We start from the raw sequence: 19,602 nt of genomic DNA, 5'->3' as shown, positions 1-19,602 counted from the left end.
GAAATAGATCAGGCATGAAATCGGTCGTAAAGCGACGTAAGTCTTACTTAAGTAAATTTAAGACACGACTCCGCTCCGGAGTTGTCATTAAGCGCATCGAATAGCAATCGTAAATAACCCAAAATTTTCCTTTGATATTTTCTCACAAGTGCACCAGGATTCAAAACTGTGCCTCCGCAGCCTAGAGCCAGGTTCTTACGTGGTGGTGGCTATAAGGCGCAATGTGATGGTTCTTGGGCTATTTGCGGCTTTACTCCGCTGAGGAGCCTTCCAGGGCTGTGTAAGTCGAGGTGATAAGAGGAAAATTTGCTTAACGTGATAACACTCATCAAGATATATCTATGGAGTCAGGATGATCATCTCAAGACGGTGCAGTCATCGCGTTGATGGAGGCTAAGATATTGTATGAGAAATGTTAACTTTTCTTATTGAAAAGACTAACGCCCGGTATCCAGTAAGTATGTAATGATGAAAAATATATTTTCATAGCTTTTTATGTTTTATGTTGGTGGCTCCAGCCACGGACGAAAGTCCACCTCAAATCCAAGCCTTAATTGAAATAGAGAGAGAATTATGAAACGGGAAAAGAAAAGACAAGGGAAAGCATTTACAAATTTTTGAGAAAGTGAAAAACCTGTCTTTTGAAGTGTGCCAGGTCATAGTTAATTGGGAAAATCATGAAAGAGTAGAGAATTCCAAAGTTTCGAAGTGTAGGGAAAGAAGTAGTTGTCAAAACGGCCCACTAATGTTAGTGAAGGTCTATACAAATTGGATAACTTTATTGTTGATGAAAATTTATAAACAATGCACCCTCTTGCCCGCATAATAAGTTTATGATACGCTCGTTGTCTATCTTGGATAATCACATGTTTACTAAATGGCATCCTAGCTACGTCTCTGTTGTATATCAACTGACTGTTATATTTCCCTCTTGTGTCTCCCCTGATGATGTGATTATTACACGAAAGTGCACTTGGGAACTTATCGCGTTTCATTTTCCCCGTGGACTCATAGGAATATACTTGATCACGCGCAAAATTGTGATCCTTTCCAATATATATATATATATATATATATATATATATATATATATATATATATATATATATATATATATATAAAAGTACATGAATACAAAACGATCTCCAGGAAATATATCTGCTATATGAGTCTACTTTTCATCTTTTTATAATGTAATCATGGATGAATGATTAAAAAATCATATGCGTACGTCATCCATCAAATTAGATTTTCTTGAAAAACTCTTAAACATCTTTGATATCCGGGGGTTGTAATACACCTGCGGCAACTTATCTACATAACCGGAAAATTTGATTATAGACCACGCAAACAAAGTGTTCTTTTGAACTGGTCGATTAAAGTAACAAAACAAAATGCAATAAAACATCATACATGCTTAGATTCCACGCCGTATTCTGAAGGTCATGTCAAGATACGAACAGACCAGGACTCACTCCTCCTCCCTCCCTCACTCCCGGCCCATTCTCGAGCCTCGGTCGGCAGTCATGATTGCGTAAGGGCACCGCCCCGGGAACCCTCAGCTATGAAGGCTGTTATGCCGAACTGGAATAAAGTTGTTCCCCGGCTGGTAGTCGGCGCCTCTAGTGATGGTCACTGGCGTGCGAGGGATGATTTACCGTTTTCTATATAAGGAAAACACCGCCTGCTGCCTCTGGGATAAAAACGAGTCTATATAGACTTTGGTAACAGAGAAAGTTGGGGGAATTTTTTTCGAGTATTTGTACAATGTAACGAACGGATCTCAACGGCGGTGCAACTTACGTCAGGTTTGAAGTATTGCGATCATTGTGAAAATTGCAAGAACGGACTATACACGAGTCTTTGAAGGCTGAAATCGTAGTAAAAAGTAAAAAGGATCTATATCTTGAAGTAAATCTAAAAGTGAAAAAAGAAAAGGATTACCTGCATATAATAATTGCGTCATCAGTGTATAGGAAGAACAATATAGGTTATGTTTGGGCTGAGAATTCATGGATCTCACTTGTCAAGCTCCGATAGCAACACTTTCGCTCCGTCTGTTGACTGACAAGCCAATCAACCTCAATTAGCACTTAGTGTTTATAGATAATGAGTTGTTCGTTATTTTTTTTCTTAACCACTCTCTGTGTACGTAATCCTTTCTCCCTTAATCGTCTCGTGCGTTTGACGCGTAAATAAAACACTTCACGTTTGTCTCGACTGCACTTGAGAAACCTCTAAAGTTTGCTCTTAGATACTCATTCGGTTTCATTAAAGTTATCCAATACTCTCTTGACCTAAAGCTTGTTGAAAGCTTATTATTATACTAAGTGTAGCAATAATCAGAGAGTGGATAACGTGATTTTACCCGACAGACAGACTGAAGAGGAAATTTGCATCAGAAACCTGTTCTTATTCCATGTTTGTAAGACTCACAGACTAATAGATGTTTCACTGTCTCAAGCCTCCATGTCAGGCAGTGAACCTGCTTTAAACTTCTGAATCGATTTGATGTATTCACATAAGTGGCTGAGATAACTACTTCACCGAGTCGATCTCTTCCAGTAATCTTTGATTCTAACAGTTTCACGGATATCTATTCCCTACACATACAAATACGATAATGCTACTGTAAACGCGCTATGTGGCTGTTGCATAGACTATCGTAATTTTTCTAACGTTAGGTACCAATTCAGCAATGATTCCCTATTGCTTAGAATCAGTATCAGAAACGCTTGTGAGACGTCTAAGTGAAATATTAGACCTTTTGTAAGCCATTGGATAATCACTGATATAAACATAGCTTCTCTATGTGCCATCCTCGTTTGTGAGAGAGACGGAGGTACGAGTATAATCTTAATGCTTCATGATTAATAAGTCTCAATGAAAGAGCGAGATTAGGCTGCCAGTGGCGTGGAGAGCGGAGAAGGCTGCTCCTCCAACACGCCTACAGTGATAGAAATAAGGTCAAGCTTAATCCTGTTCACTCTCGCTGATATTGTAAGTTGACGGACAAAGGCAAATCTGTTCGATTTAGGAATTCAGGGAAATATCTTCATTGCGAATGAAGTAATTCTAAGCTTTCTGAGGTTTCAGTGTGTTGATTATCTTTTGAAAATTACCATTTGCGAGAAATGAAAACATATATCTATCTCTCTTAACCAGTCCTTATCACCTGAGGTATATATCTACATCCTTGAAATCTCACCTCTGTCATCGCTTCGTCTCATTCTCCGACACCACGGGTTAGGCAATGCATATCTTTCGTTATCTGATTCAGATGTAACACCAGGGTCGGCCACACTCGAATTGCAGACAATTTGTATCAGTCGTGAATGAGTGGCATCTTAATGTTGGATTAGGTAGAGTGGCTCTCGTTACTCGTAGAGACTATCTATGAACCTAGTTATCTCTGTGGGTGCCAGCAAATCCAAGATTACTCCTTATTTTGTCCTACTGTCGTTTATCTTGTCTTCCTGATTTCTGATGTGGGTTAAGGTAGAATCACCTAGCAGTTACTTTAAACCTATAAGCCCATTTATATATTGGAAAGGATCACAAATTTGGGCGTGATCAAGTATAATTCTACGAGTCCAACTGACTTATATTTCTATCTTTTATCTCCCTTGATGATGTGATTATTACACGAAAGTGCACTTGGGAAGTTATCGTGTTTCATTTTCCTTGAAGAGTGTGTGGAAGTCGAGAACGTTGTCTCGGGGAGCAAGAATGGGTATGTTTGAAGGAATAGTGGTTCCAACAATGTTGTATGGTTGCGAGGCGTGGGCTATGGATAGAGTTGTGCGCAGGAGGATGGATGTGCTGGAAATGAGATGTTTGAGGACAATGTGTGGTGTGAGGTGGTTTGATCGAGTAAGTAACCGTAAGGGTAAGAGAGATGTGTGGAAATAAAAAGAGCGTGGTTGAGAGAGCAGAAGAGGGTGTTTTGAAGTGGTTTGGGCACATGGAGAGAATGAGTGAGGAAAGATTGACCAAGAGGATATATGTGTCGGAGGTGGAGGGAACGAGGAGAAGAGGGAGACCAAATTGGAGGTGGAAAGATGGAGTGAAAAAGATTTTGTGTGATCGGGGCCTGAACATGCAGGAGGGTGAAAGGAGAGCAAGGAATAGAGTGAATTGGAGCGATGTGGTATACCGGGGTTGACGTGCTGTCAGTGGATTGAATCAGGGCATGTGAAGCGTCTGGGGTAAACCATGGAAAGCTGTGTAGGTATGTATATTTGCGTGTGTGGACGTATGTATATACATGTGTATGGGGGGGGTTGGGCCATTTCTTTCGTCTGTTTCCTTGCGCTACCTCGCAAACGCGGGAGACAGCGACAAAGTATAATAAAATAAATATAAATATATATATATATATATATATATATATATATATATATATATATATATATATATATATAATCATTAAGATTTTTGCCCCCCACCCCCACTCTCTGAAGAAATATATATAAATTTGAAGGTAAAGTATGCATGGGCTATAAGTAAGATTGTGCAGAAGAGATTAAGTGTGCTGAAATGGTTTGGACATATGGAGAAAATGAGTGAGGAAAGGTTGAAAAAAGAGGATATCTAAGTTAGAAGTGGAGGGAACAAGGAGAAGCGGGGAAATCAAATTAGAGGGATGGGGGGAAATTGATTTTGATTCATCAGAGCCTGAACGTTGAGGAGGGTGAGAGGCGTGCGCAGTATAGAGTGAATTGGAACTAAGTAGTATACAAAGAACGGCGTGCTGTCAATGGGCTAAACGAGGGCATATGGAGCGTCCGGGATAAAACATGGGGCCCGATGGAGGATAAGGAGCTGTGTATCGGTTCCTTACACACAGACAGCGAGAGAATGGATGTGATCGGATGCGGCCTTTCTTCGCACGTTCCTACCGCTACCACGCAAATGCAGGAAACGGTGATCAGGTATAAAATATTGTATGATATATATATATATATATATATATATATATATATATATATATATATATATTCCAGGAAGAAAAAGAAAGCAGCTTGGTACGTGAAGATTAAATCAGACATCTCACCCTGTGTATCCTACAGGCAGGAGGTCCGCCGTGGTAACTGGATAACAAAGCATTAGTTATCCCTCTCCCGCCTTCCACCAGAGGCTCTGATATCATCAGGGACAACCTGCTGACGGTGATAACTTTATCAGTGATTACATCCCAGGGTGATGTTACCAGCCTCGCTCCAGAGGAGAGAGGTGGAATGATCCGTAAAGAGAGAGAGAGAGAGAGAGAGAGAGAGAGAGAGAGAGAGAGGAGTGTGTTCCTGAAATGTGTGACTTGGCTTAGATTTCTTTCAACACATTTCTATGAAGAACTCCTGGTGATACACAGGAGCTCCGTCTGAAAGCTCTTGCAGCTCAAAGGTAGCGCTACTTCCAGTAGCAGGGAAATGATGACTTCTTTGACAGTGAAAAGTTCTGTAACGAGACTGTCCTCCCAGTGATAAAGCCTCCCCAAATGGGACTTTTAACTCGCATCTGCAGTTGGAACCGATAACATCTGAAGATGTATACATAAATATATTTGAACTGCTAAATTGGATATGTATTAGATGCATTATATATATATATATATATATATATATATATATATATATATATATATATATATATATATATATTTTCTTTCTTTTGAACTATTCGCCATTTCCCGCGTTAGCGAGGTAGCACTAAGAACAGAGGACTGGGCCTTTTTTGGAATATCCTCACCTGGCCCCCTCTGTTCCTTCTTTTGGAAAATTAAAAAAAAATAACGAGAGGGGAGGATTTCCAGCCCCTCCGCTCCCTCCCCTTTTAGTCGCCTTCTACGACACGCAGGGAATACGTGGGAAGTATTCTTAATCCCCTATCCCCAGGGATATATATATATATATATATATATATATATATATATATATATATATATGAAGTCTGTTGGAGATGAGAGAGCTTGGGAAGTGAGTCAGTTGTTGTTCGCTGATGATACAGCGCTGGTGGCTGATTCATGTGAGAAACTGCAGAAGCTGGTGACTGAGTTTGGTAAAGTGTGTGAAAGAAGAAAGTTAAGAGTAAATGTGAATAAGAGCAAGGTTATTAGGTACAGTAGGGTTGAGGGTCAAGTCAATTGGGAGGTGAGTTTGAATGGAGAAAAACTGGAGGAAGTGAAGTGTTTTAGATATCTGGGAGTGGATCTGGCAGCGGATAGAACCATGGAAGCGGAAGTGGATCATAGGATGGGGGAGGGGGCGAAAATTCTGGGAGCCTTGAAGAATGTGTGGAAGTCGAGAACATTATCTCGGAAAGCAAAAATGGGTATGTTTGAAGGAATAGTGGTTCCAACAATGTTGTATGGTTGCGAGGCGTGGGCTATGGATAGAGTTGTGCGCAGGAGGATGGATGTGCTGGAAATGAGATGTTTGAGACCAATGTGTGGTGTGAGGTGGTTTGATCGAGTAAGTAACGTAAGGGTAAGAGAGATGTGTGGAAATAAAAAGAGCGTGGTTGAGAGAGCGGAAGAGGGTGTTTTGAAATGGTTTGGGCACATGGAGAGAATGAGTGAGGAAAGATTGACCAAGAGGATATATGTGTCGGAGGTGGAGGGAACGAGGAGAAGAGGGAGACCAAATTGGAGGTGGAAAGATGGAGTGAAAAAGATTTTGTGTGATCGGGGCCTGAACATGCAGGAGGGTGAAAGGAGGGCAAGGAATAGAGTGAATTGGAGCGATGTGGTATACAGGGGTTGACGTGCTGTCAGTGGATTGAATCGGGGCATGTGAAGCGTCTGGGGTAAACCATGGAAAGCTGTGTAGGTATGTATATTTGCGTGTGTGGACGTATGTATATACATGTGTATGGGGGTGGGTTGGGCCATTTCTTTCGTCTGTTTCCTTGCGCTACCTCGCAAACGCGGGAGACAGCGACTAAGCAAAAAAAAAAAAATATATATATATATATATATATATATATATACATAATTTGTGTGTGCAACCCACGGCCAGGCATCGTAAGCTGATAAAGAGTGCGAGTCTTGTAGTAGTAATTCTCGCTTGAAAAAGAGTCCATTATTTCCTTACATGTGATCATGGTAGACTCTCGATGCTACGGGAACCAAATATAATGAAGTCTTGCAGTAATCCTGGAGCAGGGTAGAAAAGATTCTACCCCCGTGTTCCCTGCGTGTCCCTCCACTTCTATTTCAATTCCTAAATGATATTCTGGCTCTGAGTGGGGGGGGGAAAATGCTCAAGGGTAAAGGGGAAGAATGGTTTGGCAATGTCTTAGGAGTAAATTCAGGGGTTAGTGAGAGGACAAAGGTTAAGGAAGGAATAGCACTACTCCTGAAGCAGGAGTTATGGGGTTACGTGAAAGAGAGTAGGGAAGTGATTTATCTACTGATGTAGTCTAAAAAGAATCGTATGTTTGCTTTAAAGAATGTGCGTGAAATAATAGAGAAAAAGAATGTGCGTGATAACTATGGATCTAGAAAAAGCATATGATTGAGTTGGTATGATAAAGATGCCTTGTCGAAAGTCATAAGAATATATGGTGTAGGAGGAAAGCTACAAGAAGCAGTGAGAAGTTCTTATCTTGAGAGTAAAGCGTGTGTACGAGTGGGTAGTGACGAGAGTTGAGTGGCACCAAGTGAAGGTTGGTCTGCGACAGTGGTGTTTGATTTGTTTAGGATGGACTGGTGAAGGAGGTAAATGCGAGGGTCTTGGAGAGATGAGCAAGTATGCAGTATGTAGGTGGTGAGGATGGCCCAAGGAGTGAGTCGGTCGTTGTTTGCTGATCACACAGCACTAGTGGCACATTCGAGTGAAAGTAGGAAGTTGAGGGTAAATGTGAATAAAAGCAAGACTATCAGGCTTAGTTGAGAATAGGAACAGATCAGCTGTGGTGTGAGTTTGAACAGTGAATATATGAAGGAAGGAAGTGAAATGTTTTAGATACCTGGGAGTGATCATGTCAGCGAATGGAACCATGGAAGCGGAGGTGAGTCATAGGGTGTGTAAGGGGACAAAGGTTCTGGGAATACTGTAGAAGGTATGGAAAAAGAGGTTACTTTATGGGATGGCAGAGTAATCTCAACGATGGCATGGGCGGTAGATGAGAATGCACAGAAGAGGGTAGATGTCTTGGAACTGAACTGGTTAAGGATAGTATATGGTGAAATAAGGGTTGGTCGAATACGAAATGATAGGGTAAGAGAGACGTGTTGTAATTAGAAGCGTATGGTTTACAGTGCTTAAGGTGTGCTGAAATGGTTTGAACATATGGAGAGAATGAGTGATGAGAGGTTGACAGAGAGAAGGGAAGACCAAACTGGATATGGAAGTTTGTCTGAAAGAGATTTTGAGCTTTCGGTGCCTAAAAATGCAAGAGGGTGAATGGCGTGCACGGGATAGAGTGAACTAGAGCGATGTGGTATAAAGGGGGAGACGCGCTGTCAGTGGGCTGAACCAGGTCATAAAAGGCAGCTGAGAAAACCACATAAAACGTCTGTGGGACCTCGTGGTTTTAGCACATTTCATATGATACCATCATATACCACATACATACGAGACATTGACCTGGGAATACACCTTGACGGGAATGAACTACAAAAAGGACTCCGTGTGAACACTGCCATCAACAGTGTTACGATGCACCGACCATAGTTTGAGAGCTAAAGCTTACGTCCTACAGGTGAGAGTTGAGCATGACTACCAAGTGAGTTTAATGGTAATTATGTGTTGGTAAAAGCAGCCCCGGTATCGTGGGTTTAGAGACAGTTTGATTGCGGGACGTGACCGGCCGCAGGCTGCGAGTACTCGTTAGCAGCGTCCGCCACGTGTAGAGTCCGACTGCTGGATAACATCCTGGTACACTGCAGCGCTGCCTCCCCCCACCGTCTCTCTCTCTCTCTCTCTCTCTCTCTCTCTCTCTCTCTCTCTCTCTCTCGTAGGCGGTATGCAGCCACAGAGGAATGAGGTCTAACGTTTCTACACGCCTCTGTATCGGGGGGATTTGATTTTGTGGTAAAAAGAGGAAGTTAAAAGAAGCAGAGATGAGGAAGGACTTGAAGAGGAAATATAGTCGTAGAATCTATACAGACCATAACAACTGCTAGTGTAACATAAACTGGGACAAGGGTGGAGTAGCTAGGAACCAGAGGGCATTTTAACAAAAAGGTTTTATGAACTGCCTAATGAACGGGAGCAAGTATGGCCTAGCCTCAGAGAGAGTGAAGGTGAGAAAGAGGGAATATATATATATATATATATATTCAATAAGTCAGTAACTCAGAAATCCAAAAACAGGGGAGATTCGAGGCGTGTAGTAGCTGAGGATAGGCCACACACCAGGCAGCCAGCATCTACCAAGTATAAGTGAGTGAGGAGCGAATATATCAGGCTAAAAATGGAGGAACAAGGATGCTTTGAAATGAATACTGTGGACAACGCAGAAGAGAATCTAAAACTTTTCCATATATTCGTTAGGCGAAGATTGTCAATACAAGAGCAGCTAATTAGGATGGGGGATTCAGAGGAAAGAATTGTTGATGATGATTATGAATATATGAGAGACTGAATAATAAGTTCACAAATGTTTACACGGTGGAAGACGCTCTAACCCCAACACTAGTGGAACGGGATGGGAAGGAAGATCTAGAAAAACAATAAGATATCTAAATAAAAAGACACACAATATTAAAAGATCTTGACCTATACAAGAAGGCTCATGATCCTGATGAAATTTCACCATAAGATCTGAAAATATCTGGTGCTTAATGTGGAGATGTAAGGCATCACTCACTCAAGTGAACAGTGGAAACACCTCACAGGTGAAGCAGGTTATTGGCTCAATGGATCGAAGGTGGCATCCTGTAGAAAAGGAGGAAAGGATTGCAGAAAATGATAGAATGAAAGATGACTTTACCACAACCCATCTCCAAGCAGACGAAAAATTAAAAGATATGCCATAAAGTGAGCAGTGATGGGTACACAATGGCATCTTTATTAAGTGGATTATCTTAGTCACAATCTCCCAGAATAATATATTTCCCTCCGAAGTTTCAGAACAACCAGTCAGCAGGATCGAGGTCAGGTCAAGAAAGGTCACCTGGTGATACATTCTAAATTCATCCCTTCTCTTCTTCTTCTCCTCTTCTTCACGATCACACACACTTTCGAGGAAGAAGTTTTCACTCAATTTATCAAAGTAGGGTGGCAGTGTTCACAGAGACCCTGTTCTATCATTGGTGTGCTGCTGTGTACATATACATACAAGATGATATTTAGACATATTCTCACTAAGAATATGGGACATTTTCATTCACAGACGATGTTCGACAATTTAGTCAAAATATCATGTACGGGAAACCGCAATTTTATAGAGTTATCTAATTCATATGTGTAAAACAAAACTGCACAAGAGGAGATCTTAAGTGTGTCATTACCAAGCTTCAATGTATCGGCCTCAGATTTATTACATGCCATTCAAATGTTGGCGGGTATGATATATATATATATATATATATATATATATATATATATATATATATATATATATTTTTTTTTTTTTTTATTTTGCTTTGTCGCTGTCTCCCGCGTTTGCGAGGTAGCGCAAGGAAACAGACGAAAGAAATGGCCCAACCCACCCCCATACACATGTATATACATACACGTCCACACACGCAAATATACATACCTATACATCTCAATGTACACATATATATACACACACAGACACATACATATATACCCATGCACACAATTCACACTGTCTGCCTTTATTCATTCCCATATATTGTTTCATTGCACTTTGTCGCTGCTTCCCGCGTTAGCGAGGTAGCGCAAGGAAACAGACGAAAGAATAGCCCAACCCACCCACATACGCATGTATATACATACACGTCCACACACACACATACCTATACATTTCATCGTATACATATATATACATACACAGACATATACATATATACAAATGTACATAATTCAATCTTGCTGCCTTTATTCATTCCCGTCGCCACCCCGCCACACATGAAATGACAACCCCTTTCAATGATGCTCATCAGCAAATTCTTAGGTCATGCTCATCGTTGTGACCATATAACAATATAAGGTTAACGAGGTAGTTCCAAGAACAGATGACTGAGCCTGAGAGGGGAAAATCCTCACTTGGTTCCCCATCTCTGTTCCTTCTTTGGAAAAAGTAAAGACTGGAGGGAAGGATTTCCAGCCCACCACACCCACCCCTTTTAGTCGCCTTCTACGACACGGAGGGAATACGTCGGCAGTATTCTTTCTACCCTGTCCACAAGGATGATATACATATGTGGAGAGAGAGAGAGAGAGAGAGAGAGAGAGAGAGAGAGAGAGAGAGAATATATGTATACATACTGCCATTATAAACATGACGAACCAGAGTTTGGATGCTGCCACCCAGACCCACCCACAGAGAAATATATCAGTTCTATCACCGCCAGATAACATACCAAGATCTGATGCATGATTAGATTCCTCTACCGTGGCTGGTGTGCAGTGGTAGACAAACTTCACCCAACTCCCTCCCTCACAAAAGACAGGCTCGAGCGAACGAGCGAGTGAGCGAGGCACATCACTGCATATAAAGCACGACGACGGAAGTACGCCCTGGACCGAGCTTGAATGGAAAGTCTCCTCCGGCGTCGTTGTGGAGGCAGTAAATTCCAGCCGGTGTACTAGGTGGAGCTTGTCTTCTCCGTGAACCCGACTCATGTGGAGCCTGACCTGTGCGTCGTGTCCGTGACCCTCTACTGCCCTGTCCATCTATTTTTCTATATCTATTTTTGGTATAGAATATCACCGACGGACGAACCGGTTGGGCGAGTTTGCTTTTGTTGAGGTGGTTGGAGGGAGGAAGGAAGAGAGAGAGAGAGAGAGAGAGAGAGAGAGAGAGAGGGAACCTGGTTGTACTGGCACTGAAGAGGGTCAAGGGGTGGAGTGTGTGTGTGGAGTGTGTGTGTGTGTGGAGTGTGTGTGTGTGTGTGTGTGTGATTACAATTTGTGATTTGACTGTTTGTTACGGAAAGGGAGTTTTACACTTATTGCCCTGTCTCTTAACCTTTTATATAATGTACCATGTCTTTACTGTCATGAATCTATGCTCTCTCTCTCTCTCTCTCTCTCTCTCTCTCTCTCTCTCTCTCTCTCACACTATATTACGGTAACTATTCTTCCCTTACTGGTCTACAAATTGTCCCTAAATGCATGATGTATAACCCATGGAATTTACTCTGTAAATCCTTCCTGTATGTCTGCCACTCTGACTATGCAGGTGTACCTTACCCATGTGCTTGTTCAAAGCATAGAAATATTCAGACCCACATTAAGCTTAAGCCTTTGTATGATTAGTCACCCAATTATTATCATGACCTTCCAGCTCTGTCATATCTGTGATAACTGTGTATATTCAGCCGAATGGCAGCCTAACTCTATTATCCCATTGTCAATTTATTCCTTATACTTCTTTTAATCACATGCCACATACTTCTATCGCACATGCCAGCACTGCTTCCCTAATGTCTCCCATTCCTCACTCACTCCCCTTAAACTTCTTTTGCTATCACCTTTTGCTATTCTGCATCCTATCTCTCCTGGTGTTTAGTAAAGAGAAAAAAAGAAAAAAGGCTGAAGGACGAAAATGACCTAAGGGCAGATGAACAACACTGGGACTGTATACTTGAGAACAACACAAGAAGTTGCAAGGACAAACAAATGATTCTTGAGCAGATTATGTTAGGCTTGAAGAAAATAAACAGCAGCACCTAAATTCTACTGATTAATTCATTTTGACACGGTCAAACAAAATATGGCGCAAAAAGCAAGATTAGGAGATATCAGTGAACTAGAAAGAGACAGAATACTGAGGGAAGAATACTAGAAACAAGAAATGCCAGGGGCAATGCAAAGAAAAAAAGAAAACGGGCTTAATATTAGAAGTGTCAAACAGAACGGCAAAAATATAGTCATTACGAGAAAGGAATGGAAAGAAGCAGTAATGATGAGCTACTGTAGATACTACTTGAATATATCCAAAATATTGTAAGGTAATCACCAAAAAGAACGAGACAAGTGAGAAGCTTAAATGAAAATTAAGATGTATTAAAAGAAGAAGGAGAAGAAGAAAAAGAAGAAGAAGAAGAGCGGGAAGTGGAGTGGCGCTCTCGGCAAAAGCAAACGTAAAGTTCCATTAGACAAAAGATGGTGGTGGTTCAATCAAGCACTATTTACTAGGGAGGTGTGAGATGGACAAAGACCGGCTAATTGCTGTGAGAGTGTACACTCTTCCTGAAACATAAGATGAAACTTAAGAGCAATCAGAGAAGACAGTGGAGGTGCAATTAAGACAGTGCAAGAAGCGGCAAGACAATCCATGCAATCTTATTGAAAGACCCTCGTAATGGGACATATTAACTGGAGATAATCGTTTGAATATGCCAAAACCCACAAAGAAGAAAGTGAATGCGAGAGCGTAAGTTCTTGAAAATGAGCTGAGAATCTCTTGTGTAAAAGAATCAGGAAATGTATCAGTGACCGAAAAACTGTCAGAGTCAACACTGGAACTCATTTTCACGTACAATAAATCGGAAATAGAACACAGCAGTTCTATTAGAAGCAAGTGGAAAAACCAAACACATAAAGGAGATATAGGGGAGGAAACCGTGACGAGTTAAACAAGCCACTTGGGAATTCAACTGAGAGACAAACTTTAAAAAGTAAGGCAATAGATGAATACCTGAGGATAGACAACAGGAGAGGAGTCGAGATAAAGAAAGCATTGCTTAACTAGCAGTGTCTGAGATCCAAAAAATCTAGATATACGCCACGAAGAATATATAGAAAACACAAGTTGTTTGAAAGGTTAAAGAGTGTGTGAAGTGCTGAAGTGATGGGCTCAGAAGAACTACAGAAAATAGAAAAAGATAGAAGAGTCAGTAAACATCGGAAGCTGGTCCATAAATCTCTTAGAGGTGAAATTGTTACTTAAAGAACAATTACTCACAACAAACCATTAATGAGATGACGAATGGCATACGAAATTCGATTGCAAAAGGGACTTGCGGATATGAATATTTTCACTTCATCACCAGAATTTCCTGTCAAAAGGAATGTGTGGGGAGCAAGCCATATCCTGGCCAATGTCAATATCACGTGGAAACGGAAACGTTAAAGAAGACATTCATCATATGTGTTAGATCGAAATTAGAAGATGCTTCGCCAGTTTTGTTTTCTTCGTTGTAAAAAAAAACATGAAAATGTGCGACAGGGAATTTTACAACAGAAACAAAAATTATAATCAAAATGCTTAAGAGAACTTAAACACACTAGATGACACAAGGTCAAGAGAAGCTATGAGTGCAATATCTTATTTCCCGAACAAATTCTATACAGCTTCTATTGAGCAACTGTATGATGAACTCTTCAACGAAGAATACCACAAGACAGTAAAGAAAAGTAAAGAATATCAAAAATAAAGATACGTCTATAGCTAGTGAATTCTGGATCAAAGGAATAAGTCGAGACGTAGAATTTACTATAAATGCTGTTAAAAAAAATATACGATAGATATGAGATGGCTATGAGATGTGGCCCCAATAGTATAAACCCCTGTACATTTGAGCTTGTAAAGACTTGCAAAGACGTCTGCTTAGACAAGAGGGTTCAGAAGTGAGTGAAACAAGCCTGGTAGAGGTTACGATCTAGTCACCAAGTGGCTTGGCATGCCTGATACTCAGCCTTATCTACATACAAAGGAAGTGCATTTCACCTTTATAATGGTGCGGTCTCGAGACTGGGTTTGCGCCCCGGTCGGCACTGTCAAGACTCATGCATAATAGGATTATAAATCAAGCTTTCACCACTTCATGCGATAGTGGTGGAATACAGTCCCCCAGCCAGATTTTTATCTTTTTAAGCACCCCGAGGTGACTCTGTTTCAAGAGACGTCGTGAAGCTGTGTTTACCCCAGTCTACAGGCAATCGCATAGGGTCAGGGTGTAAAATTATGAATAGGTCCTTGATGTGTGTGTGACTGTGTGTGTGTGTGTGTGTGTGTGTGTGTGTGTATTTCTCTCTGTCTAGTATATTTGTCTGCTATTATGTCTGTGTGCAATGTGTGCATGTGTGTGTCTTTCTGTTTCTTTGTCTAGTCTAGTCTAGTCTGTCTGTATATGCATGTGTGTGTTCTGATTATTTGTGACTACTATTAGTGTATTACTGGGAAGTTTCCATTCGTGTTGCCCCGTCTCTTAGAATTGTATATATGTACCATATATTTTCTTCTGTGTGTGTGTGTGTGTGTGTGTGCGTGTGCGAGTATATGCAGGCGTCTTGGCGCTTATGGCGCACTCTGCTTGTTTGTGTATACATAATTGTGTTAATCTGTTTCTGTCTGCGTAAATTGTCTGCTAATTGAGTATGATGTTACTCATTTGCATATGTTTAAAAATCTTATACGTGGCTCACTAGATTCAACCCAAGTGAATGAAGATTAATGAGGATGGGAAACTCTGAAAGAAGACTTCGATATGAGTCATTCTCCGGGAAATGAGACAAAGGATTCGGCTTATGAGAGTGAGGCGGCCGGGGTCAACCACGGAAAGGTCTGTTGGACTTACATGTACATATGGAGCTCTGATTGATTTCTGACAATCGATGTAAGCGGGCATTTCTTCGTTTGTCCTGGTGCTACCAAGCTCATGAGGGAAACGGGGACCAAGTTTGAGAAATGACGATGATGATAATACTACCACTACTGATAATGATAATAATGATGATAATAATAATGATGATAATAATAATAATAATAATGATAATAATAATAGTAATAATGATAATAATAATATAAGCATAATACAATAAATTACCTACATTTCACGAATCAAGAAAGAGTCAGCAGATGGAGAAGGAGAGAGAGAGAGAGAGAGAGAGAGAGAGAGAGAGAGAGAGAGAGAGAGAGAGGACAGTTATGGTAAGATCAAAGATGAGGAAAGAAAACGTCCACGAGAGCGGTACAGAACAGCGATGGACAAAAGAGAACAGGTACAAGAAACAAGTGACCGACCAGTAAACCTTTCCTATGGAACGCGACCAATCGATTCTGCACCAAGACATCTTGATGCATATCGCATAATAAATGAAGGATCCAAGGAAGCAAAAGTTGCTACTCATGTTCAATATCTTTTTATCATATTTCAACTTATTTTTCCCTTATAACTTATCGGACATTACGTCCCTGCCTTAACTACCAAAGTGGGAGACCATATCTCCTCCTTGGAAACAATTTTCTTCGGCTTTCTCAAACTTTGATATTCATAGGGATGGAAAGTATAACCTAAAGTTTAGCACATATCGTATACTCACAAATGTCTGTTCATCTATTGACAACTACTCTGTTCATCAACGTAAAGCAATGCAGTTGGGGAGACTGTCTTTTCATCAATGCATCTTTGAGCATTTCTCATAGTCTAGAATTCATTGATGACGGACATTGATTACACTAACACGTACATTTCCTTGACTCCCTCGGCTTGTAATCTTGCTCAACAGTATCTTAATAATGTTTAACCTAAAGAACTATGTGCAAACTTGTTCAATGTTCCTGTTTTGTTAAAACACTTTCAATATCAATGTAGTTTTCAGCGATATTACAATCAGGGAAGATCTTATCAAAAAGTAACAATTTGTACAGGAGGGTTGTGTGTACAAAATCCCCTGTAAAGAGTGTGATCAGTTTTACATTGGTCAAATCGGTAAGGTTCTTAGTGTTGAGGTTACACAATTAAAGAATAATGTTAGGTGTGAGTACGATTCTAATGCAATATTTATTCAACTTATAGATTTTGGTCTTCAAATTAATTGGAGCAATGCTAGGATTATCATGCACAGTAACTCCGTAATGGATAGATATATTGTTGAATCATCTCTTACCACACATAGTAGAGATATTGATATGTAACAACACGTAAGTTTATATCAATTTGATCATTCTATAAGTGAATAAAAAAAAAATGTGCGATTATGTTTTGCAAAACATAGGTTAACCTAAGTTTGTAACTTGAGATTGGTGAGGTCGTCGAAGGTGACCTGTGCCTCAATCCCTACGCCTGTCTCTTAGTGTGTCAACCACCACTAGGCAGGGGCGGGAAGACGAAATGAGTTTGGTTCTCTCTATCTGTACTCAGTCCTGAACATGTAATTATACGAAAGCGCTTGACATCATATTTCCCATTTCTTTGCGGTTTTCCAAATGTACACTCACCGTATGTGTAATTCTTGCATTTATATATATATATTTCTTTCTTTCAAACTATTCGCCATTTCCCGCATTAGCGAGGTAGCGTTAAGAACAGAGGACTGAGCCTTTGAGGGACTACCCTCACCTGGCCCAATATATATATATATATATATATATATATATATATATATATATATATATATCCCTGGGGATAGGGGATTAAGAATACTTCCCACGTATTCCCTGCGTGTCGTAGAAGGCGACTAAAAGGGGAGGGAGCGGGGGGCTGGAAATCCTCCCCTCTCGTTTTTTTTTTTTTTAATTTTCCAAAAGAAGGAACAGAGGGGGCCAGGTGAGGATATTCCAAAAAAGGCCCAGTCCTCTGTTCCTAACGCTACCTCGCTAACGCGGGAAATGGCGAATAGTTTGAAAGAAAGAAAAAAAATATATATATATATATGATATATACGCTTAAGCAAGCAGGATATCTTCTTTGTGGTCGCGAATGAAGATAATATCTACGAATGGAATCTGCGTTCCACTGAAGACGGTGGTGTTCGTGTGTACCAGTGTATGAAGTTGTGGTCAAGGCCGTTAGGTCAACTGATGGGAAGGGGTTCCTTAAGATCTCTGCTCCTGGAGGGCGGGGTCGTGCTAAGGCAATGAGTGATGTCATATTTCTTTTTTCTTCTTATGTTAACTGAGAGAGCACGGACAGCTGTGGCCCTAATCAGGCCTTCCCATTAACGCTATTTATCCATGTATATATGTATATATCTATGTAATATATATATATATATATATATATATATATATATATATATATATATATATATATATATATATATATCCTGGCCTGGACCGGGTACCCTTTTTATCGACCAACTCCCAGGGGTGGATGGACAGCTGGGTTGGCTGTGGACCGACTGCCGTAACCAAGATTCGAACTTAGACGCTCGACCCGTATATCCTCTTCGTCAACCACTCCTCATTCATTCCCTCCATTTGTCCAAACCATTTCAGGACATTCAGTTGTACTTTCTTATTATCACACCTTTCTCTTAAGCTCTTATTACGTACTCGATCAACCCACCTTCACCATATATTGTCCTCAAACAGTTAATCTACAGCATATCCACCCTCCTCCGCACATCCTCGCCTGTAGCCCACGCCTCGCATCCATTACAATATCCCTGGGAATATTGCACCTTCAAACACGCCCTCTTTCGCTCTCACAATCAACAAACTCTCTTTCCACATGTTCGTAAGTGCTCCCACAACCTTTGTCCCCTCACCCACTCTAGAACTCACTTCCGTTTCTATGGCTCCATTCGCTGCCATGTCCACTCCCAGGCATCTAAAACAATCTACTTCCTCTATATTTTCTTCCATTCAGACTTACTGCTTGACTAACCTGTCCCTCTAATCTGCTAAGCCTAATAAACTTTGTTTTATTTATATATATACACTCTCGACTTTCGCCTTTCGCACTCTACTCCGAATTCAAACACTATAGACAGATAGATATAGCTATATAGATAGATGATAGATAGACGAGAGAGAGAGATTCTCTGAAGTGATAATGAATACTACTACACATCAACAACTACCATATTCGAAACGAAAAAGCGTCGAGTCAGTAAGCAGTAATTCCCTCTAAAGGGATCAGGATACGAGACGTGGCTTCCTCTTAAGAACTTACATGAGGCATAACCTATTTCTTTTACTCATAATCCAATTCCATTGAAATTAATCGAAAAAGGAAGATGCCATACAAACGCAACCGTGTCAAGATAAAAGTGGATCAGGTTCCCCATGACTGATAAATACACCCAAACATATTGATTTATTAACCAATAAATTCTCCATAAAGCTCGTAGGAACCATTAAGTGGTATACTACAATATATTGGCCATCTTTTTCTTCAGGGAGAGCGCATATAAATTCATATCTAATCTTCGTAATGACAGATTTATAGGGAACTCTCTCATGTTTATCTGTGTATGACTAAGCCATCCATGATATATTGCCAGATGTTAACAGCATGAATGACACAAGGGGAGGCTCCCGGTAGCTTATATACTGACTGTAGTCTCCATCATTCCATCACAATACCGTCATACAAGCAATATTAAGATTACCCGAAATCTCTCTCTATTTTTTTTTAACGTATTGCGTTTGAAATCTTTCATTCATAAAGACCCAGATGGAACCATTCTTAACAACAGATCCATTTCATGCTCGAGATCTATAACTTCAAACTTCTGGAAGTTTATGAAGTCAAGTATCAGAGGATAAGAACATTATGTACGGAACTGCTGA

Source organism: Panulirus ornatus, chromosome 18, assembly GCF_036320965.1.
Source record: "Panulirus ornatus isolate Po-2019 chromosome 18, ASM3632096v1, whole genome shotgun sequence".
NCBI classification, from domain to species: Eukaryota; Metazoa; Arthropoda; class Malacostraca; order Decapoda; family Palinuridae; genus Panulirus; species Panulirus ornatus.
This window is presented reverse-complemented; position numbering follows the sequence as displayed.